General features: G+C 34.9%; 1 non-coding gene across 1 annotated transcript; it reads left to right on the plus strand.

The window, feature by feature from the left end:
* The first annotated feature begins 13,488 nt into the window (after nt 1-13,488).
* On the plus strand, nt 13,489-13,654 carry LOC115068429. The gene has a single exon (XR_003847780.1). It is a non-coding gene; the product is annotated as a U1 spliceosomal RNA (small nuclear RNA).
* The last annotated feature ends 13,266 nt before the right edge of the window (nt 13,655-26,920 follow it).

A 26,920-nucleotide genomic window follows, 5' to 3' on the forward strand; every position in this document is an offset into this window, starting at 1 on the left:
AAAAAAAAAAAACCTTAGTAGATGATTATAGCTATTTCCTTTTGCCTCAGAATGTAATAGTAATTGTTCTAAGCTTTCTCTTTTGTTTTCTTAATTACTGCTTTAAGTAAGAAAAAAGACAAAAAAAATAACCCTCTGGATAGTATTATAAAACCTTAAGCCTAAAGTCAAATTAATAAAATTGCTGTTATATACAATGCAAGTATTTCAATAATTTAACAATATGAAAGTTGCTCTTATTAAAGAATTTTGATTAATATATTCAAAATAGTTAAATATGCACGCTTCCTATTAACCAATATGGCATTCAGTTTAGTGACTGATACAAGATCCAATAACTAATCCTGTGTGGCTTTTGTATATTTTTTCTAGTTGGTGTGCCTGCCCAAGAAAACATATATATAATAGATGTCAATTTATATTTTTCTATGGTAAAATGGCCACAATAATGGGAAACTTCTAGAACAGGGGTAGTTTCTGAGCTTGGTGACCCATTGTTGTAAAATAATATCCATAATTATTATTTTGATTGTTGACAGTTATTAATTTCTGTCAAGACTGTTCTCAGATTTGGTTGCCCTTTGTCTAAAATCTTACCAAAAAGCTTTCCAAAAAAAATTAACTTCTCCAGAAGGAGCATTAAATTATTATTACTCTGTTCAAGATCTTTATATATGCAGGAAAAATAAGAAAACACCAGTTGAGCAGATTTGTATAAAGGCCTTGAAATGATGAAATTCTAGCTGTTAATTTTTGACTTTTTTATATATATATAACTTTATATATCTTTATATATCTATGTAGCTCATATATATGTATATCTTTAAGTATTGTTATTTTGTTCCTAAATAGTATCAGTCATTTAAAGCATAAATTAAGTTTTCTTGCAAATTAATTATGTATTGCTATTGAATAATTTCTGTTTTACCCAGTATTTCTTATATGTATTTTAAAGAGCATGAATATATGATAATTTGCATACTGTAACATTAAATTTTCAGAGGAAATAAAGACTTTTCAATGCCTTTCAACTGCAGTGTGCTATTTTTTTCATATTCAAATTGGATATGTAGTACTTGGGGGATATAGCTCAGTGCCAGAGCTTTGACTTAGCATATGTAAGATCGTAAGTACAGTCTCAGCACCACAAAAAGACCAAAATGTATATATGCCAAGAAATGAAAAATTGTCTTAGATTTGACTAATTTTTTTTATTTAATGCTATTATTTAAATAGTTATTATGGTATATTGGTTTTAATTCCAAGGCATCTGCCCAGTGTTGTAAATTTGTACAGAAGGTTATCAAATTATGCATGGCTTTGATTTACTTAGGGAAATGTTCTGGATACCAGCATTAATGTCGGTACCAAACAAAAGCAGATGATACTTTAGTCTGAGATCAGTACTGGTGAGACTGTGAGGCATGAGCTATGACTCCACAGTATATTGATCACCTACAACCTGTTTTTACATCTCACTTACAGGAAGAGACTCTGAAATGGTTTTCGTGTTTAGTGATGAGAACTGTAACTGCTTTTCCCTGGGGTGTTTGAGTCTCCAACAGCTTACTTGCAATAGAAAAAAAAGACTGTGTTCTTTTTATGCAGAAATAATCCATTAAGCTGTGATTTTTCTTGAATCAAATAGCTAAAGAAGACTGACATTGTCAATTCCAGGTAGTTCCTAAAGCTTCTCCAACAGAATATATCCAAAGGTAACAGAACTCTTTAAAACTGGTAATTTATCTTTGAGATTATTATAAATCAAGTTTTAGAAAGATAAGGTTAATTGAATTTTTAAACAGGTAGCAGTGTTATCCTTCAAGCATCTTGGAGCTCAGGGTATTCACACTTTTTTAAAAAACAAGTGCTTTGATATATTTGAATTCTCCTCTTTAATGAAGTAGCTGTTAAAATACCAACTAAGTGGTTTAACACTTAGCATTCCAAGGCACAGTTTGAAGGCCATGTTTCTTCCCATTAGTTCAGTTTAGCTGTAGGCTTCAGTGAGATGCCCTTGCCATGCAAGTTGCTATGTCTGCTCTTTCTGGTGACGATGACTCCTAGGACCATTTGACAGGTAATCATTAGAACTTGAATCCTAGTAGACTGAAGGGTCTTTTTGTCTATCACTGTGGGGAGATTTATGCTGGAAACTCCTCTTAATGTTAATGGGACTTACATGTGTACATCCTCTCTCGAACAATGAGACATTTGACCCCTAAGAGAAAATCAGTAGTGGAAACTGTCACTGATCTAGAAGCAGCACTGAGTTGTTGTTAGGGATTTTCATGTGTGTACCATTTCAACAGAGGATCGTTTATAGAGCTTGAAATAATGAAATCCCAAATCTTTTCTATTTCCATTTTTTTGATACATACTAGAAAAGTTGCAATTTTTGGTATCCCAGCATAGCTTCCAATTGTATAAAACTAAACTATTTTGGCTTAGAATTTCATTTAAATGGCCTTTTGATATGCCAATAATTCTTTAAAAATCATGATCAAGGGGCTGCAGAGATGGCTCAGCGGTTAAGAATACTGGTTGTTCTTGCAGAAGAGCCGGGTTCAGATCCCAGCACCCACATGGAGGCTAACAACTGCCTGTAACTCCAGTCCCAGGGGTCCGACAGCCTCTTCTGACTTCCGCAGGCATTGCACAACACAGGTGCATTTACCTACATGCAGGCAATACATGCATACACATAAAAATAATAAAACTTAAAAAAAATCCTGACCAATATCTATGTGCATATGGGCAACACTAAATGGACTCGGAGTTATTAATAACAAACTGAAACAAAAAAATGAAATCGGGCGTGAGATGGGATAGAGTGCACTAGGGGAAATTGGAGGGAGGTACTAGTGGGTGGATGTGATCAAAATACATTGTATAAATGTATGAAATTTTCAAGGACTAAAAAGTTCTGGAAATGCTGACCATGTTAGAGCTATGTGGTAATAGTACTCAATACTCCTCCAAAATCAAGGAAAACTACTAGCCTGAGAGACAGAATTTGCTTATCAAGATGGTGGAATCCAAAACATTGATATTAAACAGAATGGTGAGGGTCTAGGGGAAAACCATTCATACATTTGTATAAAAAACCTTGGCGATAGCTTTTGGGGGGGCGCCTTTTGCAACAGGGTCTCCCTGTAGCCCTGTAGCTGGCCTGGAGCTCACTATGTAGACCAGGTTGGTGTTGAATGCACAGAGATCCGCCTGCCTCTCCCTCCCAAGTGCTGGGACTACAGGTGTGTGCCATCATGCCCAGCTGGTGATAGCGTTTTTAAGAAAGGCAATTTAACAATACCTAACTTAAATACAGATAATCTATTTTCAAGCACTTCTACTTCTCACAAAAGGTTTCCCTGGCATATACACAGATATCTGTGTCTACACATAATATGTGATTCACTCTTGCACTGATTTTAACTTATGGAACATGTGTTCATTAATAGGAATCTGACTTAATTGTGTATTCATTGTTATAAAATACTGTGCACCAAGGAAAAACAGATGAATCCCCAACATACATTATTCTGTGACATATGTTTAAAGAGCAAGTCACAGAATAGTTAAGTATATTGGTTTAAGTAAAAAGCAAAATCTTTGTGCAATTTATATATATAGATATATATAGATATTCCCCCCCTAAGGAAGTAGTTCTAAAACTGACAACAGAATAAGGTAGATAGCAGAACAAAAGGGTATTTTTTTAATGGTAGAAATAGTAACACATTTATTAAGGGAGAAAAGCACTTTCAAGATTGGAAGTGGTCAGAGAGCTGGGAAAGTTGGAAACTAAATGACACTAGATGTGTCATTTACAGTGTCCAACTTTTCTGTACAGCACAGAGTACTTTCCCCACACATGTTCTGCCCCATGTATGAAGGCCTACAAAAGGGTATTTTAACTTCTATTTTTACATATTTTTGTTTTAGAATTTTTCTAACTAGGAAGCATATGTAATTTGATTTCTGAAACATAAATATATCCAACAGCCATGGTAACCATAAGCCTGTAATCCCAGCAGTAATGCAGAGTCAGAAGAACTGCTGCCACTTCACACCAGCGTGGTCTATGTAGGGCATTCAAGGCCAGCCAAGACTAAATTGCAAAACCCTGCCTCAAGGAAACAAAGAAATATAATCTTATATCACAGTCGTAAGTGATATGTGGGCCTGCCCAAAATAGTGAACTCAGACATTAGATAATAGGCACCCACTGTACAATAATGCACCAGGAATTTTGCTTCACTGTGCATTAGTACCTATTGACCCACATTTCTCTCTCTCCCTACTTTTTCGAGCTTCTAGTAACTCCTATTGTACCTTGCAATATTGTAAGATCAACATTTTTCTTCATTCTACATATGAACGAGGTCATGTGATATACGTGTCTCTTTGCCTGGCTTATCTAAATGATCTCCTGTTCCATCCACCTTGTAAATGGAAATACCATATTTTTAAAGCTAAGTAGTATTCCATTATGTGTAAGTAGCACAATTTCTTTATTCATTAGTTCATGGGCTCTTAAGATGGTTCCAAATCTTGACTGTTATAGACAGTGCTGCAGTGAGTCTGGGAGTGCATATATCTCTTAACATACAAGATTTCATTTCCTTTGGCTATCTCCCCAGTGTAGGCACTTCGAAGATGCTCCATCCTGTTTTCCATAATTGCTGTACTGGAATAAGATTCTTCAAATGCTTATTCTTAAGCTCTCATACATTTTAAAGGTTTTGAAGAAATTCACCTTTATTAATATGGAAGCTCTTTGCATAAAATGTGAACATTAAAATCATTTCACAAAAATGCACAAAGCAAAAAAAAAAGGCCTTTGTTCTACCCCATGAAGAGTTTAGAATTCTTAAGTTAGAAATGATTAGTGTTCTAGAAAGGTTTCCTTTTGTTTACCTTATGAAAATGTACCAAAAGTTTTGGAAAGTCTTTATTAATATTTATTATTACTGAGAAAAATGTCTTTACAGGATCGATCATTTATTTTCTAAATCTGGACTTGAAAATTATAGGGACAGATAATCTGAACTTTGCATAACATTTGTCTTTCCAATCTCTTGAAGATAATATACAGTTAGAAGACTTGAAATATTAACAGGATTTCAAATCCAACCTATCTTGAGACCATATAAGATCTAGAGTCACAAAGCAACATACTGTATAGGATAAATATGCCCATTAGAGATTAGTTCTCTTTCTCAAAGACTTTATGTTTTAAAGAATTACTGGGATATCCCAAGTGGTACATGTTACCTCTTCACACACTGTTAAGTTCTTGATGAAGCAAGGTAGGTATAGTACAGTTGAACCACTGTCAAAGGAAGATCAAATTGAAAAGAAAGTCATGCCAAAATAATTTCTGAAGACATTAGAGAGCTATGGATTGACAAGTCTAATTTGAACATGACTTTTCAGGAATACATGTTTGAAATCAAGTGTATCACACTAAATGTGAAGATCATTTAGGAAGTATGGTGCATCCTATTTGTGGAACTCATTTATCAGATTGAGTCAAGAATCTATATGAATTGAGATATAGCTGTTTACACTGAGTTAATGTTAATATTTTTCAGTAACACTGTGGCCATAGTCTTGACCAAAACATTCTATGGTGAATAGTTCTTTTTTTTCCTGTGCTTGGATAGCTAAGAGTATGTCATAAATCCAAGGAATTCAAGGCCTTATAAATTATAAAAGTTAATGGGCCTTATGAATTATAAAAGGTGGATGTGTAGTAATGCTTGGGAAAGTTACCTGAGTAAGCCAACCTCATTAATGAAGAAGAAAAGAATAATATCCTCAGGAAATGTGAAGTAATACGAGTGTTTATTATATACTTTCAGTTACTATTGGGGATAAATAAAACTATGACTAAGGAGTCGAAGCTATTTCCTTCCATGGCTTGACATATCAGAGGCTATATAAGAGAACCTACTACTAATATTCTTCTAAATGGACACAGTATTAAAATGACCCATAATGACTTTTTGTTATACCCATAGATTAGTGCATCTCTCAACTCTCTACACAGAAGCTTCTTGTAGCAGATGACAACTATCCCAAAGACCCATATATGGTGAACCATAGAGAATAGGAGACTGTGGTGTTCTCAATCCTTAAGGGAGCACCTATATTGTACCCTCTCCTTCCAAATCTGAGGGACCATTTCAGAAGTTCCACCAGAAAGATTGTAAAAGCCAGAGGTGGTAGATGAATACATGGTAACTCTGTTGTCTGGACACCACAGCTTAGTTGCACATAAAAACCTATAGTACTTACAAGACCTGTACATACCCAAGTCAAACAAGGCCCTAGCATGGATTGGGGAGGTAGGCAGGAAGCCCCAGGCCTGGCTGAGGATCTATTGGCAACTGATGGATGCTTCAAGAGGAGAAGTCAATTTTCCTTACTGATGTGATTCCTGATCAGATTCTAAAGGATAGACTAACACAGGAACATTTAGGAAATGCAGAATAAACTCAATAGGCCCTTCGAAAAAGACAAATAATAATGCAGGACATGAACTGGGGGGGGGGGCAGATTAGTAAAATGGGGTGGAGAGGAGTCGGTCTGAATATGGTCAGAATACATTGTATGCAATTCTCAAATCAATAAAAGTATTTTTTTAAAGCTATGGTTCCTGATAGAGGTTCCCAAATGGCCTCTCCAGATGGGATATTTGCATAGGTGATAGTGCTTCTATAATATCCCTGCCTTTATCTCCTTCCTTTCTGGATAGTCAGTAGCACTGGATCACAGTAGCAAGAATGCTTTGGAAAGCTATAACAGCCAGGATGGAGAGCCATATAGCCCTCCACAACTCCATTTTAGCACTTGTAATACCAAGGGAAATCACACTCTTTCATTAAAGATTTATATTGACAGCAACATGTTGTTGGGGCTGGAGAGACGGCCAAGTGGTCAAGAGTGCTTACTGCTCTTGCAGAGAACATGGGTTTAGTTCACAGCACCCACGTGAAGACTCAAATCAACTGTAACTCTGTTTCCAGGAGATATGATATCCTCTTCTGGCCTCTGAAATAAAATTAAACATAAAATTTTAAAAAGAAAAACATTTGCAAAACATTTGTTCAGGAACAGATCTCTAAGCATCTCAATTGTAGGCCAAAGCCAACAAAGTCTGAATTACTATACTAAAAAGCAGTACTCAGGAACTCACTGCAGCTGTGGTTGACTGCACACGATCAAGTCAGTCAACATTCCAGCCTGGAAGGAAATGGCTTCAAGAGCCCCCACCCCTGACTGTCGTGCTATGGACAGTCGATGGCTTCTGGGGAGAAGGAGAGTCAGTATTCTTTAAGGATGTGGCTCCTGGTAGATCAATCATACTCTAGCAGATGGACTCACACTCATAAGTATATGAACAGCACAAATTGAACTTGGTAAGTTATTAAAAAACAACAACAACGTGAAGTTGGATAGGGGCAGGGAGGTGGTGTTGGATCTGGGAAGAATTGGGAGGAGAGAAAATAATGAAAATGCATTGTATGAAATTCTTAAGGAATTAATAAATTTTTTTAAAGAATTAAAATGGTGAAAAAGAAAGAATGGGGGAAATCTTAACAGACCGGTTTTGTATGTGGAGACGCTGAGGACAAAAGGGAAGAAACATAAAAGACAAAAAGATGTGGTTATGTGATTTTTAAGACTCAAATCAAAGAAATCTGGATTTGAATCCTGATCTTTCTATTAGTTTGCTGTAACTATTAGCAAGTCCCCTCGATCTCTACTTTGCAGTTACCTTGTATGTTGCATAGGAATAATATTACTCACTCTAGATGATCTTTGGGTGAAGGAATATGACAAAATACCTGTGAATCACTCCGCAAAGCTCCTAGTACATAGAAAGGCACTCAATGAAAGGTAGCATTCGTGTCCCATGATTTTTTTTTAAAAAACCAACATTAGACCCAAATTTCCTCATTACCATGTAACTGTTCTCTCCATAAGAACTGTAATAGCAGGTGTGTTAGAAAATTTTTAAATTATTGAATTTTTCTAATTTTCATACAGTATATTTTGATGATATTTAAATCCTTTATTTGTACCTCTCATTACTGCTCCCATCCAATTTAATGTTTCTCTCTCTCTTTCTCTCTCTCTCCCTCTCTCACATATATATGTATATATATATATATATATATGTATATATATATGGCCTGTTGAGTCTAATTTGTGTCCCCATATGTCTTTCAGTGTGGGTTAATTCACTGGACCTGATCAACCTGTGAAAAGTCCCATCCTTGAAAGTCACTGACTCTTTTCCTCTTCCCACAGCTATCAAATGTCAATAGTTCCTTAGATTGGGTTGGGGTTTCTTATACACGTATGCTGGGATTTTGTCTGGTTTGGTCTTGGATGGGATGTGTGCATACTGTCACAATTGCCTGAGTTCATATGAGTAACTGACCAGCTCTCCGGCAAACTGTATTTCCTTATGGTCCTCCACCTCCTGTGGCTCTTGCAGTCCTCCTGCCCCCTATTCTGCAATGATCCCTGAGCCTTGGGAGGCAGAAGTTTGATAGAGGTATCCTGTTCAGAGATTAGCGCTCTGCAATCTCCTTGTTCTCTGTACATTAGCCACTGTGGACATCTATATTAATAAGCATCTGCTTCATGATGAATCCTTTCTGGTGTTAGTTGAGAAATGCATTACTCTCACTCAGGATGATTTTTCTAGTTTGACCACACAATAGTCCTTCTTGTTACCCAGTACTAATGGTTTTTTTTTATCTTCTAGTTGAAAAGTGATAACTGTAAGATTTCACCCAAGAGGCAGCAAGTATAAATATTCAAATCGCCTCCCAAAAGTAGTATTGCACAATCTCCAATGTATATTTATTAAATAAAATATGTGAAATGACATAAAATTTTATTATGAAGCAAGAATTTCAGCAGGCATGTGAAATTCAAGCTTTTGTTGAGAAAAAAATATCATACATTGCAGCATTATGCTTATTTACAGATGACCCCCTCAAGTGAGCAGTAACTGATTGCAATACAGTAAAATGTAGTCTGCATGGAATAACTGCAAATCTCTGTGGCAGTTGGGACTTTAGACTTAACAAGGATAGGCCAAGCAGAAGCCATGTCTGTCTGCCTGCATGCAAAATCTGATCAAAGGAACCTTAAATGATAAGTGTTGTTGTTGTTGTTATAACTTGAAAAGGCAAAAAAATAATTGAAGTAGTAGTTCTATTTTGGTGAGAAAAATTTACTTGGATTCATGTCAAGAATGTGTTATTCTCTGTTTGAATAAAATTCTGTTAAGATTCTTTACCCCTCCTCTGTTCTTTTTGTAATCCAGAACTCTAACATATTTTCAGGTTTTTTGTTCTGTTTTGTTTTGCTTAATTTATATCTTTTGAAATTTAATTTTATTTTTATTTGATTTTTATACAATATAGTTTGATTGTATTTATCCCCATCCACACCTCCCCCCATTCCCCGCCCCCGCCCAATTTAATGTACTTGTATTTATGTGTATGTACAATATTGCTTATAGAGTCTGATTTATTTCCCCAAATGTCAGGTATTTTCTATAAAACCTCAATCTCTAGATTAAAATTTTTTTGAAAAGTACCTCAGTTCTCTTGCTGTGATAGTTTCCTTATTGCTCCTTTATATAGCAAAATACTCACTTGAATAAACAATGATGTTGATGTTACAAAAGATCATGTTTCTGTGACAATAAAGAGAATGTTTTAAAAAGCATGAAAAGAATTCAAATGCATACACAAATAAGATGTGAGGAAGTTCCTGGAATGTAGTATATGAAGTATCAATATTTATTGAACAAATATTAGGTAAGTTGTGCCATGAAAGAAAAGATGCACAATATATGGTTAATTTTTTTATAAAGTAAATTGGGAAAACCATATTGTAGCAGGATCTCATTTTGTAAAAAGCAGAGAGAGGGACACCGAGAAAGAATGAGAGACAGAGAAGAATAGGCATTTATATTCATATGTGTATATATGTGCACACAGAAAGGAAGCAATATTCTTGAATTCTAGAATTGTTATTAATAATTTTTCTTTATATAATTCTGAGCATTGCTTTGCATATGCTCCATTCCTGTCTATTCTAATACCACTCTTCCCAGTGTGTGAAACAGACATGTGCTCTTTCATATATTTTTCTACATGTACATCCACATACTAAATATAAGTAAGGGTAGAGGGACTTTGAAAATAAGTTTTTAATATATACATTTCCACATATCATAGGTTTGTAACCGATTTATTTTAGTAACTATGTCTTAAGCATCATAAAATGCAAGTACACAAAAATTGCACCCTTTTCATGTGCTGCAGTAGGAAATCTATGTAAACAATTGTTATCAATGAATATTTATTGTTTCCAGGTTTGTGTTTATTTCAAACAATTATTAAATAAATCTGTCATATGACCCTTCTGTTCACATTAATATCTGTAATAAATTCTTAGAGATTGAATGCCTGGGTTAGACGATATATATATTTTAGATTTTGATAGTCACAATAATACTTCTAAAAAATTGCATTGCTCTTATATTAATAACTGAATAGTATTAGTCTTTCAGTTTTGGCCTAATTATCTGATGTCTCACGGCCCAAAATCATATCGTGCTGCTTTAATTTTTATTTCCTTGTTTCCTATGCATCTGGGCATGTTTACTGATGCTTTTGAATTACCTCTTTGGTGGTTTCTCAATTCGTATTTTGCTACTCTTATGATTTTTATCGGTTATTTTTAATACTCTGCATATTATTATTGGTTAAATTCCTTGCAAATATGCTTACCTGAGAGACTTTTAACTTGCTTATGGTGTGGTTTATTTTCCCCCAATGTTTTATATTAATGTTAAACCATTCAATATTTTTCTTTATAGCTCAAATTCGCACATTGTTTTGGAAAGTCTCCAACAAGTCTTGTCCGATGTGCTTCTACAGTGCCATTGAAGACTTGTGTTTAACCTTTAGCTCTTTAATCTTCCTGAAATTTATTTGTAAGAATTATATGATATGGAAAACAACCATAATTTGTACACATGAATATCCAATTTCCCTTATGCCATTTATTGACAAGTTCAACTTTCACACTATTTTGAAGTATTGCCATTATCAAATATTTAGTTTTTATATATGCAAAACTTTCTCTGGGCATTTTATTCAACATCATTGTGATTTTTTCTCTTCATGTACACATGAACATATTTTAATTATCATAACTTTTATAACATGTTTTGATGCCTGATAGATTCAGCTACGTCTCTTTCTTCTTCCAAAGTTTTCTCACCATTCTTCTCCTTTTGCTCTTTGATAAACATTTAGAATCCCCTTGTCAAATTTCACACACAACTGGATACAAACATGCACAGAATTCTTATTATTTCATCAGAATTCCATAAAATTCTATTCTGTTTTCCTATCCATGAACATGGTCCCTCATAGTTTTTATTAAATTCCTATTATGGTTTTCAATGATACACAATTTTGATCAGAGACTAATAATGTCCACCAAATGTCCGTGTTTACCTCTACATTTCTCATCCTCCTTTGCAGATAAATTAGGGTGGTTGGGCAGTTAAGAGCCAACTTGCCTCCTCTATTTATTTCACCCCTTCCATAACTAATAGCTTACATATTCCAGATGGCCTTGCAACAAATTTGAAGCTTCCAGGAATCCTGAGTCATGTCTTGACTCAGGATTGAGTTAAAAGCTATGGCAGAGACCCATCTGGCTCACATTAACTGTAATTGGAGCAAGATATAAATCTGTGTTGTGTTACAATCTGGAGATTTCAGGGGTTATGTGTTTACCACCACACAGTGTAACATTGCACTGATTCAAGGTCTTGGCCATATTTGATTTATTACTAGGTTATCTTAAATTCTTATTTCCTGATAATTTCAGAGTGTATAGTACCAAAATTAATTTTATATACTGATCTTGTATTTAACACCCTTGTTAAACTATCATATTAATATTTATCCATACATTATTATCAGTTTTCTTGAAGATAATCATAAAAGCCGTGATAGATGACATTTTTATGTCTTCCTTTTTAGTCCTATACTTTTTATTTATTTTAATTTTGTCTTATTGAATCGCCTAAGACTTTTATTACAATGCCAACTGGAATGTTGATACTAGACACATTTTTCTTCCTAGCTGTGAAAAAGGAAAGATGAAAACATTCTACCATTGGACTTAATTTTTTGTAAATTATTTTAGATATCATTTCTTAGATTAATAAAGTTGACTTATATCCAGGCTCCAGTGAATGGATCCACACTGAAGGATATTTAGGGACACAAATTAGACAATACAGACCTTATTATATATGAAATAGAGTACATTAAATTGGGTGGGAGTCAATAAACGGAGGTGCAGATAGGAAAGGGGATCTAAATAGCATCAAATTACATTGCATGAAAACTGAAAATATTCAATTAAAAATTTTAAAGTGAGGTGGAGAGTAATAAAGGACAATATTCAAAGTCAAAAACAAAAAGTTGGTTTTTGTTTTTAGTTTCTTAAAAGCTTTTATATAAATTGTAGATAATTTTTCTGCATTTATTTATTAATTTTTAAATTGTAGGCCAGATACTGATTATATTTAATTCTTTTCACTTTTTGATATAATAAATCATAATAATATTGAAATATTTTAACATCCTCAAATTTCTCTTGATGGTATACATGGCTCTGACTCTGGGTTCATTGAAAGCATACTTACTACCAGTGAAACTTATATAACATAGTATTTCAATAAGCATTGGATGATTGAATCAATGATAATAATGTTTTACTCACACTCCTTATTTTTATTTAATAACATCTTTCATTATTCAGATATTGGTAAGGTTTCAAATGCGAGAATCTTACAAAAATATTTCCAAAGTATTATTTGAATTAAAAATAAGGCAAATAAGGTTGGAGCGATGACTCAGTGGCTAAAAAGCACTGACTCCTCTTGTGAAGGGCCTGCACCCACATGATGACTAACTGCTGTCCCTCACTCTGGTTCAAGGGGATCCAGTGTCCTCTTCTGACCTGCATGGGCATTGCACAGTATGGGTGCACTTACATACGTACAGGCAGTACACTCATACAAATAAAGTAAAAATAATAGAAAAGTAAATAATTTCACACAACCCCAAAATTATATCATACTTCTTTCCACAACAAGAGCAAAGGAAAATTATTTAGTGATTAAAAGATATCAATATCTCATATGCTTTATGTCTTTGCCTCATTTATTAAATATAATTTTAGATACTCTCAATATTTTACTTATGAGAAGCAATATGTCGTGAGACCAACCAAGATTCCACAATCAGTCTCAGTCTCAGGCTTGAAAGCTGTCTCATGTCCAAAGTTGTGTGTCTTTGAGCAAATTCAGATCTTTGCAGTAGTTTCCCTTTTAAAAAAACAGAGATAATGATACTTGCTTAAATAGTTACCATGTAGAAAATATATCCCCATCACAAAAGTGTTTGTTTCCCATGTGAGGCTCACACATTGCACTGTAGTTGTCTTGGCCCATGAGGTTTCCCCAAATGCAGGAAACTCAGTTGCATAATTTTCAGTAGAAAGAAAAAAACAGGAATCTTGCTTTTTTAATGCTGCTATTACTTTATTAAGTAATGGCAAATGATTAATATGTGGTATCTGATACACTGTAAACATTAAATAAGTATTCCAAAATGAATACACCTTTCTTCCTCAGAAAATTTTGTCAAGAATTCTAAATGTAGGAAGTTGATGAATGAAGTGCTCCCAGCTCCCAAAACCTCAATTTTCTGCATGTCTGTCATCAGTAGGTGATAGGTTGTTCCCATTTAGAAATACATTATTAATGTCACCCAAAATAACAATAGATTAGATTTATGTTATTGGGCTATCTTCTCACGTTTAGAGCTGGTAGTCTCTCATAAGTATCTCAACTGTATTTTGAAACATTTATATAACTAAACTATACATGAACATTGTTCAGAATTTGATCAACTTATTCTCCATTTTCCTCCAAATGAAATACTTTAATAATTGCTTTAATCTACCATAAGTTCAAACATACTCTCTTTCCCTTCCTCTGTCTTTCTCGTTTTCTCTCTCCTGTCTCTCTCCCCTCTATCATTTTTCTTTGAAGGATTCTAATTGACATTTTGAGGCACAGAACTTGATATTCTTAATTTGTATGGAATTTTAATGTTCTATTATGTCAATTTTTCCCCAAGATTTTTCATAAGAATAGGGCACAAGACTAGGCAGTGTTCATAAAGTATTCATAAAGAAGATGAAGAAAAAAGAGGAGACTGTGAAAGAGGAGAAGAAAAAGGAAAAGAAGGAAAAAGGATTCCAGTTAAGTCACCCAAGTTTAACATGTTCCTGTCATTTTCTTGTCACCTGTAAAATCAGTGAGGTTAAAGTGATATACTAAAATAAAGTCATCTATCCTCTGAGTTTTTTAAATTATTGGAGCCATTTCTAAACAAACGAAATTAAATTAGGAAATTTGTGATATGCTAATCACTTGGAAAATACCTTTGATATTCCTTAATCAATGGCCTTATAAAGTAAATTTCCTAGCACAGTGTTTGTGAGTTGGCCAGAATCCAATCTATGTTGAGTTTAATTGACTGAAATAGACTTATTAAACTTTTAATTTACATATAGTATAATCACCATTGGGAAATTTACTACTATTCTATATCCCCTGATAATTTTCAAAATAGATCAATAAACTAAAATAGTCACTGAAATGTTGCTTTTACCTAAAGTAAGAGAACCTTTAATTGAAAATGCTCCCAAATGACAGGTCCAAAGACATTTTTTTAAAAATCAGAAACAGTGGAATAGAGACAATCTCTGTCCTCAAACAGCTCAGTAGTCTGTAGGACAGAGAGATCTGTAAAATTAAGCAATGATACCTGTAGGTTTGCAGTTTCTAAGTAAAGGCAAGAATGTTATCATCTGAGATTTAAAAATCACACTCACACATTTGAGCTCATTGAGAAAAGAGAGCATGTTTCTGATACCTCACAGTGACTGACATATTTTCTTAAGTCTTGAGTTTGGTTTGTTTTAGAATAATACGTCTGCTTTTGTCAGTGTCTCTTCAGTCAGTTCCAGATTTCCCTTTATCTTGCGTCCTTCACTTGACTTTCTATAAAACAAAATCAGTTCACCAACGTCTTCTGAAGCAAAGTTACTCAGAAATCAAACTACACAGTTTATTTACTTTCTTGGAATGAGAAAAAGAAAAATGTGAACAGGCTATAAAAACAAACCGAAATTAAAATTTCAATAAATAAAAAAAATGGATCCTACTAAAGAAAAAACATTGCTACTACTAAAAAAGGTCTTTAGGGTTCTGTCTTATCTTTCTTCTTTACCTAAAGTAGATCAAAACTGTGTTGTTTTCTCTAAGTTACAAACACATTTGGAAGTTATTTAAATGCATTATGCATTATTAACTCAATTTAATACTTAAATTTTTACAGTAAAGAAGATTTTGTTAAAGATAATAGAAACACAATATTTATATTAGATATAGCTCAGTTTAAAAGTGTTATAACATGACAATTTTTTTTAGATAATCATGTAATTGTATGGCTAATAAAAATATCCCCTTTTAGATAAGGAACCAACTCATCGTTGATACACTTGCAATTATTATGTATAATTATAATTTGTAAAATATCAGGACACTATACATTTTCTAGCTAGGAAATGTCAACTTCCTCTGCTTCCTATATCTATCTCGGACTTTAGACAGAGAGAAGTTTGACTTAAAATTGACCCTTGGCAACGGTGCTTCCGAATGTCAACTTAAGTTTGCAGGATGAACCTAAGTAAAATTGGGCCAAAGGGTCAGGGACAGTGCATTACAAATGTGACTCATTCTGCTTTAACCTGCTTAGGGGTAGGTAAGATGTGCTTGCTGAAATGGGAGTTTTGTTTTCTGGATAATCTCAGTCTGAGAGGAGGGGAGAAGTCAGGGGAAATAGCTGACAAAAACAAATGCATACACCAAAAAACACCCAGCAAGCAAAGCAACTTCCTTAGAAGGGTAAATCTGTATATTGCTTTAAAAAGCCAGGTTTATCTTTTATTAAGTAGATGTTATGCCTTACCAGGATGAATGGCTAACACACTGAGCATATGCTGCCAAACCATTGGCTTAGCTGCTTTATATTATTTTTAAAATATTTTATTTAGTATTTTTATTTCATGTGTATGAGTGTGTTTCCTGCATGCATGTGAGTGCACCCGTGCCGTGCAATGCCGCAGAGGTCAGAATAGGCTGTCGGATCCCCTGGGACTGGAGCCAAGGACGGTTCATAGTCGCCATGTGGGTGCTAGGACTTGAACCCAGGTCCTCTGCAAGAGCAATCGGTGCTCTTAACCCCTGAGCCATCTCTCCAGCCCCCAAGGTGCTTGGTATTCTTACACAACCAGGGATACAGGAAGGATAATTGTTTCCACATGTAGAGATGAGAAAACTGAAGCATAATGTTATACATTATGTGATAAAGCTGAGATTTAAACTGAGACAATCTGATTTCAAAGCAGGACAGTTAAATCCATTTTTTAAAATCTAAAGGCATACTGGTGCAATCTTAGCCTCCTCCCTCCTGCTGTGCTTGCATTGCCTCCTTCCTTGTCAAGGAGTTCGGGGGCTTAGATTACAGAACAACAGCAGGAAAATGTTGATTTTGATGTGAATCTGTCTCATTTGAAGCACAACATACTGAATAATTTTGATGAGCTCAATTTCTGTAGAATTTTTACTCAACAGCTTTTGAGCTGAAATGCCATGCTAAACCATCTATAACCTCTCTATGGCAGTTTTCTTATTAGACTTCCATTAAGGGAAAGTAACACAGTTTAGATTTAGAATCATCTAGTCTAATAGTATAGACCACTGATAGGGCAGTTTATAGGCCATAGTTTTCACTAATGCAGAGAAGGAAATATACTACACTAACAGATAAATGAATGCCTAGTCTAATATTCCAACCAAACTAAATGAGTTCCACCCTAAGAAGGCTATCTTACCAACTAAAACTGGCCCTTTACAGGATAACGGTCTAGCAGACCCAGGTCATCTGCTAACAAGCGTATGAGAGTCATATTTTCCAAATCGCTCTGTAAACTCTAATCTCATATAATATGACAATAAAATGAAATCAATGGTGCTATTGTATCCTTAAACATATATCTCAGTATGCAACACAAATTATTTATCCTGTCTGATTTAATAATATAGACTGGTTGACAATACTCAGTGCAAACAGTCCATTCTGATATCTTCTGAGGAGAAGAATACCTGAGCCCAGGTACCTAAATGCTGCCAGAACAGTGATAAATGGCTAAATCACCTTCTTCTGACATGTGTAACAGCATTGATTCAACAGTGTGAAATATTGTTTAGTAGAGGAAACAGTGAGTGTTAATGATATGCTGTAAATATGTGCTGGGAAAAATGCTGAAGACAGGTGCAAACAATTTTCTGTGTGAAAAATCAAATATAGCTGTAATGATATGTGATGGAACAGCAGATGTTTTCCAGACCAAGTACCACTTCCATCACTAATGTTTTCCTTATTTTTTTTAAAGCCACTTTCATTGACCCACAGAAACACTGCTTTGTTTGGGTTTTAAAAACAGAGGTAATTAAAGCATAACACAAAATGACATTTTATGGAAATATGTTTTACTTCCGAATAAGATTTGCTGCAGAAGAAAAACTGCTTCCTTTTTTAATTAAGTCCAAATGCTAATGTTGTTGTATTCTTACTTTATGGCATGTTGTGGTTTCTTCTCTATGACCAAGTGATGAAAAAGATCGTGTTGTTTTAATATTAAAATTGTTCTAACTGTGAAATACATATTTTAGCATTTTCCAAAATTATTTTATGTACATATGACTTGAACATAAATGCTTATGAAAATGAATGATATTAAATCCCAGATATTTTTCAATTATTGGAAATATGCAAAGAAAGATTTCATGCCACAGGCATAAATGAATGGCTTTCATAAGTATTAATGTCTGTAAGATGGGGAATGAAGGGAAAATGGAGAGAAGCATTTAAATGTGCAAATAAGAAACTGCAGAGAACGAAGTATAATGATCCAAAACCCATTCACCAAGAAGGACGTATGGCTCACTGGCTGAAGAAAGCCTTTCCAGCTTACTGGAACTAGGGAAGCTAGGGAGGAGTCTTGCCTTTTAAAACCAGAAGCAATAGAGGGAGAAAACTGTACATTTTTGTTCCTTCTTTTCTAGAGTTGGGGTGTTCTGAGCAGGATATTATGGATTAATCTGAGGAACTATGGATGTAGATAGAGTTCTATCAAAATAGAGAAAAACTGGAGCCCTAGAGATGGTATAGTATGCTGTGGAAATTAAAACAACTGTATTTATACTGAAGGACATCTAGGTACAAATGCTTGACTGGACTGGACTTAACATGTATGGCAGAATACATGGGATCTGGTGGGCAGGGATAGGGGAGGCATGGATTGGTGAAGGGGTCTAAATTGGATTAAGAACTGTTGTATGATATTACAAAAGCTCAATAAAATATGTTAAATTTTAAAAAAGAAAATTTAAAAAGTCAAACTAGGGTTGGTGATGTACACCTCTAATTTCATAACTCCAGAGGCTGAGGTGGGAAGGACATGAATTTAATGCTACTCTGGGTTATGCAGGGAGACCCTCTTAAAAAAATGAGTGATAGAATTAGAGAAATCTACTGTGGTGTTGGTGCTGTGTTGGTGCTGGTGGTGGTGGTGGTGGTGGTGGTGGTGGTGGTGGTGGTGGTGTGTGTGTGTAATGGGAAAGTCCAGAGATGGTTTAATACCTTCAAAGAATCGCCTTGTCTCTTGTTGACTAATTTCCTCTGGGTGTACCTTGTCTTCTGGAAAAGTCTCCCCCCAACAGTAGTTGATTTAAGATTATGTTGCTTTTACATCTCTCAGAAGAATTTATTACTTAAGTTCTAACAAGGATCCTACAAATTTCCCTTAATGGCAAATTTGTGTCACTTGCTTATTCCATAACTAATCATTTTGGCAAAGAAGATGGGCAATTTTACTGTAAAACTTAAATCATATCAATTCCTGAGTTGATACAGAGGAGTCATCTTGACAATGCAGATTCCATTACCAGAATAGAGAAGTGTTAGACAAAACCTTTGTTAGCACAATAAACTATCAGCAATATTTCCCAATTTATAATGTCACAAGGAAATATATAATAGAATCCAAAATAAATTACTTCAATCTCATTTATGTGGATATCCTATATAAAATATAGCTATTTTTTCAGAGTAATTTTCAGTAATTAAATTTGTATTTATTCATTTATTTTTGTGGATGTGTGAGTGCACACAATACATGTATATGTAGTCATATGTCAAGACATGTGCATGCCATGATACACATGCAGAAATTCCAGGACAACCTCACTGTCTACTTTGTTTGAGGTAGGGTCTTTTCCACTGTGGTACATACTCGAGGCTAGCTGGTCCACCAGCTTCCAAGCCACTCTCCTGTCTCTACCTTCCATTTTGCTGTAGGAGTTCTAGGATTACAGATAAATTTCACTCTCTGTGTCTTCTTACTTAGATTCTGGTGACCTCAACTAAGGAAATCGAGCTTGAGGAAGCATGTGTTTTTAACAGCTGAGCCATCTCCCTAGCCCAAAGTTGTGTCTTTCATTCTTATGATAAGGTTTCTCCAGTTTTGTTTCAGATGACTTTGAATAAGAATTATTTGATGACACTTGTTAAAATGTAGTTTCCTGGACTCTAGATGTGTTGAATCAGAATCTGGGATACGGACCAAGAATCTACATTTTGTTAAGCAGTGTGTATGTGTGTGTGTGTGTGTGTGTGTGTGTGTGTGTGTGTGTTTCTTTGACACTTTATATGATTCCTGATCATTTGTCATTTTGATACTGTTTTTATTCTTTTTGAGACAAGGTCTCCCTGTAGCCCCAGCTGGCCTAGAACTCACTATGTAGACCAGGCTGGCCATAAACTCACAGAGATCTGCCTGCCTCTGCCTCCCAAGTGCTGGGATTAAAGGCATGCGCCACCGCGTCCGGCTCATTTTGATACTCTGAAAACTAATACTGACAGATGTTACTGTGTCTGACTTTTTTTGTAATTAGATATTTGAGTCCAGTCCACCATGTTGCTGGTGCTCAAATGATATATATTGACTAATACTCTTCTGTTAGTTCAGAATAGTGTAGTGAGAACCCCCAAAACAGCTGAAAAATCCAAAGATTCAAGTATATTTTTATTAAGTAACTATCTCAGATTATAGTGTAGTCAAGAGGAGAGCAAACATCTTCTGCTCTGCCCCTCATAATGACAAAATGTCATAATGTTGTTTTTAATAAGGTCAATCATCATTTCAGAGATCTGACAATGGGTAGCTATAAACCAAAAATAGAAAAGTGTTTACTCATGGCAAATTGATTCTCACATAAGAGCAATAAAATCTATAGTGTTCTGCTTACTACAATGTTATCACCATGTCAGTGGCTGAGGTGGTCCTAACACCGTGGCAGAGGCAGTGAATAATACCATGATGGGCAGAGGATGAGGACTTGGTTAGAAATAGATAATGAAAGCCCTATGCCTGGTGGCACTCTTAGTAGTAGAAAATGCAGTAGAAAATGAGTAGGGATGCAGTCAAAAGCAAAACAACAAACTAGTTGAAATCTCACGTGAAAATTCTGTATATCAGAGAATCATAGGAAATATATTCTTGGCTGACCAGAAAGCTACATAAATGTATATGTGATTCCTTAAACGGCCAAGGGTTTGGAAAGTAGAGAATGGCCTAAATTTGTATAAATACACAAAACCTTGCACAATTCTTTCAGCAGTGGGTAAATGCCCTACTGACTCAAGTGGTTTGAACACCACCTTTGATCATTCACTGACGATTAAATTATATAAACAAAAGGAGTGACCCCTAGGAAGCCAGGCTACAAAGCAAAACTAAGAATTTTTTAAAAAATGCATCAAGCCACCAGAGGCCACCCAGTATGGAGAATACAATCTACTGATTAAGTCCAGGAAAGTCACTAAGAAATGAAACAAACAATAATACAACAACCAAATACCTTTAGAGGAAAAGCTTCAAATACCCCATAATATATTGCTTAAAGTGTGCAGTTTACGAAGTTATTCCTAGACATGAAAAGGAATAAGAGTGGTAAAACTCCAAAAAGAAAAACAAAGTATCAATACAAACTGCCTCTGAGTGTCCGTAGCTGTCTGTTAAATTTAATGAACTAACACTTGAAAGTAGATATTCAAAGAATTCAATAAAATATTATTTAAAAAATTAAGGGGAAAACATGAAAACAGTGACAAGTATTTATAAAATTTCAACGAAGACTAAAAATTGACCATGCTCCAGTATATGCCCCACACTCATGTGTATATGGACACCATAATTGGACTCAGTGGGTTTTTTAAAAATAATAAAAATAAATAAATAAATAAGATACGAAGTTGGGAGGTGCTTGTGGGAGGATCTAGGAAGAGATGGATGGGAGGAATGAATGGAATGTGTGAATATGATTTAGATATATTGGCTACAAGTATGAAGTTCTCAAAGAATAAATATAAATTACATTTTAAAATATTTTGCAATAACTGAAATGAAATAGTTGCTACATTTGTTCAATAGCATATTTGAAATAGTGAAACAATCATTGAACTTGAGAACAGATAGTTTCAAATCATCCAACCTAAAGAAAAGAAAATAACTGAATAATAATGATCAGGGCCTCATTCACTTTTAGGATAGCACCAAACATCAAAATATCTATTACAAATATTCAAGAAGAAGATAGAGAAAAAGAGACTAAACAGATAGTTCGTGATGTAATGACTAAAACATTTTTAAGCTGGGAGAAAAACATTAAAATCTACAGCTCAAAAAAGATCAAGTAACTCAAAGTAGGATAAACACAAAGGGAGCCAACTGTAGCCATATCACATTCAAACTTTTGAAAAGAAAAAAGCGGAGAAATCTGAACTTAGCAAGAGGTAATTTTAAGTACAAAGGAACAATAATATGATTATCTTGTTTCTAATGTCATATTTACCAAGAAAAGACTTAGTACTTATCCTTTATTATCAGGGCAAAAGACAATGATGTATGTTGTCACTTGTTACTATTTCCTGGAAGTTCTGTTTAGTGCAAGAGGGCTGGAAAAGAAGCAAAGTGTATCCGAAAGAAGTAACCTACCTCTATTAATAGCATATTCTTGGAGTAGTCTACAAGAAAATACTTATACTCATAAGCAAATAGAGAAGAGTTTAAGGACACAAGATTCAAAATTCAGTTGTATTTTCATATATGACCAAAGAATAATCCAAAATGAAAAAACTATCTGATTCATTGCAGCACCCAAAAGAATAAAATACTTAGGAATCTAATGTCAGTTACATATATCATCCAAGGAAAACTAAAGTACAGTACTGAGAAAATTTAACATCTAAATAATTAGAAAATACACGTTCATAGATTAGAAAGCTGAATATTCAGTGACATATGTATTTAACACACTTTCCATAAAATCTCAGCAGGTTTTTATAAAGAAATTAACAATGTGTTTCAAAAATGTATGAGAATGCAAAGTGCCCAGACCCAAAATAGCAGTGTCGTATGATTTATACAACCCAACCTCAAATTTTTCTGTAGTCCTACAGTACTGAAGACAGTGCGTAAAAGGCCTAGAGATGGAGATGGAGATAAACTGAACAAAAGAGTATGTAGACATAAACCCTTAAATGGGGAAAAGTCAATCATTTCATGTAATGCCATTGAGTATCCACATGCAAAATTTGCATGTTTATACATTCTTAAGTTATTCATATTATATGAAAAATTAATATAAAATGAAACCTAAATATAATAACTGAAATTCTAAAACATTTGAGGAAGCAGAAAAAATACATTTTAGGGTCTTTAAATTATGACTTAACCTTTTTGTGATTGGTTTAACAGCATGATGTTTTCAAGGTTTACATTATAGCATGTGTTGAATTTCCTTCTCTTGTAAAAGTGGATAATACTCCATTATATGCATAGACTACATTTTGTTCATCCATTAACCCATCCGTGGACATTTGGGTCATTCTCTGTTATATATATATATAATTTTTGTGAATTTCATACTTAAGTATTGTATTTGCATTATTTTTACCCCCCTCAGTCCCCCCTCTAACTCCTTCCATGCCACATACACTCTTTCAATTTCTTGTCCTCTTCTTTGATTATTATTGTTATAATACATTTATAAATATACACACATATATATGTATATATGTATATATAATGTGTTGAGTCTATTTAGTGGTGCTCATGTGTACATGTGTGTTTAGAGTGGACCACTTAGGATTAGGTAACATATTATGGAGCTAGTCCCTGGAGAACACTTATTTGTGTCTCAATTTTTTAAATTATTTATTTAATAAACATATAATTAGAAGAAGCATTTCATTACAACAGCATTGACATATTCAATAACAGTTTCCAGAACTAAGATGTATCTCTTTCAAAATTAGCTGTAAATTTTTACATTTACAGTTGAGTTATTACAGTTATACAATATTGTACTCAGTATAAAGCCTATAAGACATAAAAGTTAATGAGGTTTTAAACTTTAAAAAGGGTCTCTATTTCATTATTAAAATACACAGTTTCATACAGAAAAAATCATTTTTAATGCAATTGACATTAAGATATTTGCACATGAGTTTCTAATCTCTATCAGATTATTACTAGTCACTGTCTGTTACTTTCTGAACTCCTTGGCATCTGAGCATGGATATAAAGTCATCAGGTAGATTTCAATGGTAATGTTTTTCACATCCACCAATTATTAAGGAGCAAATTAAATGGCTGATTTTTTGTGTGTGTGTGTATGTATATCCCACAGAACTTCCCAAACCATCTCATTTATTTATACACCTGCTTCCCAGATGGCACCCTCCCATAGCCTCCCTCCCCCACTAGAGCCCTTATACTCTGATATCCCTGCCACTGTCTGCTGTGTTGTCAACACCACCAGCCATTCCCCACTACTTGCCCTTCTGTTGAATCTAGTCAGCCTATCTAGAGATCTTTGTTTTAGGAGGGTTAGCTGTTCTTCATCTAGCAGTAATCAGTTGTCTATATTCCTTTGGATAAGATTGGGGTCTGCTGTTCATTTTCCCAGTTCAATGCTGGATTACTGTCTGGGAATCCCTTTGGCCACCCTGGCCATCAAATCAAAAGAATGTATCGCTTGTATGGCATTGTTGCTTGTTATGTAGCCTTTAGCTATACATACGGACTCTTATGAAATTATGTTGGTCCATTTAATCTTTGGTTATACTTTCCTTTTGGGTGTTTAAGGCCATACATTTGCTCGAGATAAACTGATTTATTTTTACTCTTAAGGTCATTTGAGGATCTGTTCCTCAGGGGTCACATGGGCTTGGGAGGAGCCCCAGCTCCTTTCTTTTACCAGTTCCCCCTATGTGAAGATAAGTCAAATGTCCTGCTCGACTATGGTTGGCTTCACTTGGAAGCATTGAGGAAATGATTCCTCTATGTTGACCCTCCTCTTTGTAGACTGGACACTGGTTCAAGTCCATCTGGTGGGGTCTCCTGGCCTCCTTGATCAAGAGGACAGGTAATCCACCACCATTATAGGACATTTTGAGAGATGCTCATAGTCCCCTGGAACTAGTTGACCTAGGATGGCAAGGAGCAAAAAGTACCCTTTGTGTCCCTCTGACCAAATTATTATAGGCCTCGAAGTATGTCTGTTAAACACCCAAGAAGGTTAGTTCACCCATCTGGTATTTTTAATTACTGTGTGTCATGTAGATAAATCTTGGGCAAAGATTAGCTGTTCTCAAATAAACCTTACCAAGACATATATTTCTTGATCTGCTATGTATAATTTGTCAGTAGGTTGTAGGAGTAATATGGTTCTCTCTGGATTTCAAAACTAGCTAGGTGTTGTTTATCTCTCACATTTTCTCGCCCCTCTATTATGGTTTCCCCACTTAAAATGCTCCCATTTTCCCCCTTTCTCCCTTACTAATCTCCTTCTGCAATGGTCCTACCTCTCTTGAGCTCCTTCTTTTCCTTTATCCCCTAGGTTCCTTGTATAACCTCCCCCCGCTTAAACTAACTCAATTTTTATTAATAGCTCCCTTATTAAGGCCTGTTTCCTACTGTTCTCTTTCTGGTTCTTTCTTTTCCTTTACCTCCCTGTTTACTTTCCATTATCCTGGTTTCTGTAGTTACGTCTGGTTGCAAACTTATTTATCAGAGTCTGGTTATAGGATCCACATATGAGGGAGAACATATGTCAATTTTTCTGAGTCTGTGTTACTTCACTTAGTATTGGGCTGGAGAGCTGGCGCAGCTGATAAAGGTGCAGGATATCAATTGAAGGACACTTAGGTTGCTTCCATCTCTTAGCTATTGTGAAAAGAGCAGCAACAAACATGGATGTACAGGTGTCTCTGCAATAGAATGAATTCTTTGAGTATATGCCAAGGAGTGGGATAACTGGGTCAAATGCTAGATTCATTTTGTAGGAATGGTATATGCCAAGGAGTGGTATAACTGGGTCAAATGATAGGTTCAAATGTAGTTTTCTAAGAGTGCTCCACACTGCTTTCCATAGGGGTTGAACAAGTTTGCAGCCCCACCAGCAGTGGATGAGTGTTCCCCTTTCCCCACATCCTCTCCAACATTTGATATCATTTGTTCTCTTGATCTTTGCCAGTCTGACTGGGGTAAGATGAAATCATAAAATGGCTTTAATTTGCATTTCTGTAATTATTAGTGATGTTGAACATCTTTTAAGATGTTTACTAATAGCCATCTTTACTTCTTCTTTTGAGACCTCTCTGTTCAGCTCCTTAGTCTATCTTTAATTGGGTTGCTTCTTGTCTTGGTTCCTTGTTTTTTGAGTTTGCTATAAATTCTGGTTATTAAACCTCTGTCGGATGTGTCGCTGGTGAAGATTTTCTCCCATTCTGTGGGTTTTCTATTTGCTTCCTTTGTTGTCTCCTTTGATGTACAGAAGCTTTTGCATTTAATGAGGTCCCATTTGTTAATTCTTGCCCTTGTTTCCTGAGCAGTTGATGTCCAGTTTTTGATGTCTGGTGTAGAAAATTCTTTCCTACGCCTATGTCTTGTAGGTTTTTCCCAAAGTTTTCTTTTAATAGTTTCAGAGTTTCAGGCTTTACATTGAGGTCTTTGAGCCATTTGGAATTGACTTTTGTGCAGGGTGAGAGATAGGGGTTTAGTTTCATTCTTCTACAAGTGGAGATCCAGTTTTGCCAGCACCATTTGCTGAACATGCTGTCTTTCCTCCAGTTAATGTTCTTGGCCCCTTTGTCAAATATCAGGTGGCTGAAGTTGCATTTGATCCTATTTGGGCCTTCAGTTTTGTTCCATTGCTCTATGGGTCTATTTCTGTAGCAGTACCATGTTGTTTTTATGACTATAGCTCTGTAATACAGCTTGAAATCTGGTATAGTAATCTCCCCAGCATTGCTCTTAGCGCGCAGGGTTGTTTTGGCTATCTGAGGTCTTTGGTGCTTCCATATGAATCTTAGGATAGTTTTTTTCAAATTCTGTGAAAAACATCATGGGGATTTTGATTGGCCTTGCATTGAATCTATAAACCGATAGATTTTTAAATGGATGGTCATTTTTACAATATTAATTCTTCCAATCCATAAGCATGGGAGGTTCTTCCATCTTCTGATGTCTTCCTCAATTTCTTTCTTTAAAGAGTTAAAATTTTCTTTGTAGAGCTCTTTAATGTCTTTGG

This window comes from Nannospalax galili, unplaced genomic scaffold (assembly GCF_000622305.1).
Source record: "Nannospalax galili isolate Female #2095 unplaced genomic scaffold, S.galili_v1.0 scaffold10, whole genome shotgun sequence".
Lineage (NCBI taxonomy): Eukaryota > Metazoa > Chordata > Mammalia > Rodentia > Spalacidae > Nannospalax > Nannospalax galili.